Consider the following 2,935-nt stretch of genomic DNA (forward strand, 5'->3'; position numbering starts at 1 on the left):
AATCAAACCCCCCGGGACAGCCAGAATGAAAATTACACAGCACAAAATCCCAGGATTGCCCCTTTCCAGGTTTTACTGAGAGATTGTCCAACTAAATATTAATTCCTGGGAAAAAGAGGGAGAGAGAGAGAATAAAGAGAGGCAGATAGAGGAAGGAAATGGAGAGAAAAGCAGAGAGAAATAGACAGAATGGGGGGAAAGCTGTGGAGAGGATGAAATGAAAATCTGAACATCTGTAAACTGAATTGTAAAGGCCTCTGTGAATTTTATTCAACAATTAGGTTCATTGCTCTGTCTCCGACCCCTGTTATTTTAGATTTAAAACAAACTTATAGACAGTTTCATACATAATTTACTCTTTGCCACCCACCAAAGGGTTAACCTGTTTGTGACTAATTGCAAAGCCGGGATATTTTAACTCCAGGGTTTCAAACTCCAGCTCGCCCAAACACCCCACAATCGAACCAGAACTTGTTCATCCGAGGAAGCGAGATTAAAATTAAACCTGGATCAGGGTCAGAAAGAGACAACTCACGTGCGACCTATAGAACAGGCCTCAGTCCATCCATCCTCCTCTGGAGAAAAGCCCCTTTTCCAAGGATTCCGAGTCCCATTGCAGTCTTCAAAATTCAAATTCCTGGGAAGAAGAGAGAAAGAAAATAATTAATTAAAATACAAGAAATTGTTTAAATTAAATAGCACAAGAGGCCAGGATTCCCCTTCTGAGATTTTACTGAGAGATTGTCTAACTAGATATTAATTATTGGGGAAGAGAGAGAGAAAATTAATTAAATACAAGAAACCATTTAAATTAAATCTCACCGAAACGCAGGATTCCCCCCTCTCAGTTACACAATCTCTCAGAAACATCAGAATGGCATGAACAGAGAGAGAGAAATCTACAAACAGAATCTCCTAAAACTGAATCAAATATCCACAACCCCCCCGTCCATCCCTGTCGCCCTCTCAGACTCCAGGAGCTGCTCATCTCCCTCTTTCAGTTTGGGAAGGGGCTGCTGATTCCTTCGGGACACTTTTTAAAATCGCCCTCCCGGGATTGGTTTCTACAACTCCCTCCATCTCCCTTTCACTATCTCCCTCTCTTTTCTCCCTCTGCTCCTGTCTCTCTCACTCAGTGTAAAGATGGATGTTCCTGTCTAGATCCTTGTCCCTGTCCCCTCTCTTTCTCACTCGTTGTCTCTGTCCACAGCTGTTTCTTTCCCTCTCTCTCATGTACTCTGCATTGAAATGAGCGAAGCCATATTCCTGTCTCCCTGTTTATAATAACACAGTTTTTGTTGATTACAGGTTTAAAGAGACACAAAGAAAGATGGAGCCAGAGAGAGAGAGAGAGACATTCTGGAGAGTGATAGACAGATATGGAAGAATGTTCGAGAGAGAGAGATTCTGGTGAGTGATGGACAGATACGGAAGAATGCTCGAGAGAGAGAGAGAGAGATTCTGGAGAGTGATAGATATGGAAGAATGCTCGAGAGAGAGAGAGAGATGAATGGAAAGAAACAGGAAGGGAGAGAAAGCTGAAGATAGGGGAAAAATACAGGAGGGAGAGACAGAGAGAAAAGCAGAGAGAAATAGAATGGGGAAGAAAGCTGTAGAGGGGAAGATAAATGTAAAGGCTGAACTTCAGAAAATTGAATTGTAATGTCCTCTGTGAAACGTATTTAACATTCGGGTAAGTCAGTCTCTCCCATCCCTGTTACTTTCGATTTGCATCAAACTTTTAGAAAGTTTCATATTACAGATATTTAATTTCCTCTTTGCCACCCACCAAACGAATTGCAAAGCCGGGATATTTTAACCCCAGGGTTTTAAACTCCAGCCTCCCAACTTCCCACAATTGAACCAGAACTGGTTCATCCGAGGAAGCGAGATTAAAATTAAACCTGGATCAGGGTAGTAAGAGATAACAACTCACTTGCAGCCTATAGAACAGGCCTCAGTCCATCCATCCTCCTCTGGAGAAAAGCCCCTTGTCCAAGGATTCCAAGTCATGTTGCAGTCTTAAATTCAAATCCCTGGGGAGAAGAGAAAATAATTAATTAAAGTACAAGAAAATGTCTAAATTAAAGAGCACAAGAGCCCCAGGATTCCCCCTTCTAAGATCTCACTGAGACATTGTCTAACTAAATATTAATTCCTTGGGAGAGATAGAATATAATTCATTTAAATATAAGAAAATGTTTAAATTAAATAGCACAAGAGTCCAGGATTCCCCCTTCTTAGATTTTACAGAGAGATTGTCCAACAAAATATTATTTCCTGGGAAAAAGAGGGAGAGAGAGGGAATAAAAAAGAGAGACAGATAGAGGAAGGAAAGGGATGGAGAGAGAGAAAGCAGAGAGAAATAGACAGAATGGGAGAAAAGCTGCAGAGAGGACTAAATGAAATTCTAAACTTCTGAAAACTGAATTGTAAAGGCCTCTGTGAATTTTATTCAACAATTAGGAACAGCACTCTGTCTCCCATCCCTGTTATCTTGGATTTAAAACAAATTGAGACAGTTTCATATTACAGACATTTAATTAACTCGTTGCCACTCACCTAAGGGTTAATGTGTTTGTAACTAATTGCAAAGTGGGGATATTTTAACCCCAGGATTTCAAACTCCAGCCCCCTCACACCCCACAATCGAACTAGGACTGGTTCATCCGAGGAAGCGAGATTAAAATTAAACCTGGATCGGGGTAATAAAGAGACGACAACTCACATGCGGCCTATAGAACAGGCCTCAGTCCATCCATCCTCCTCTGGAGAAAAGCCCCTTGTCCAAGGATTCTGAGTTCCATTGCAGTCTCTCATGTATTCTGCATTGAAATGAGCGATGCCATATTCCTGTCTCCCTGTTTACAATAACGGAGAGTTTTTATTGATTAAAGATTTAAAGAGACACAAAGAAAGATGGAGCCAGAGAGAG

Source organism: Mustelus asterias, assembly GCF_964213995.1.
Source record: "Mustelus asterias chromosome 26 unlocalized genomic scaffold, sMusAst1.hap1.1 SUPER_26_unloc_39, whole genome shotgun sequence".
In the NCBI taxonomy this organism is placed as follows: domain Eukaryota; kingdom Metazoa; phylum Chordata; class Chondrichthyes; order Carcharhiniformes; family Triakidae; genus Mustelus; species Mustelus asterias.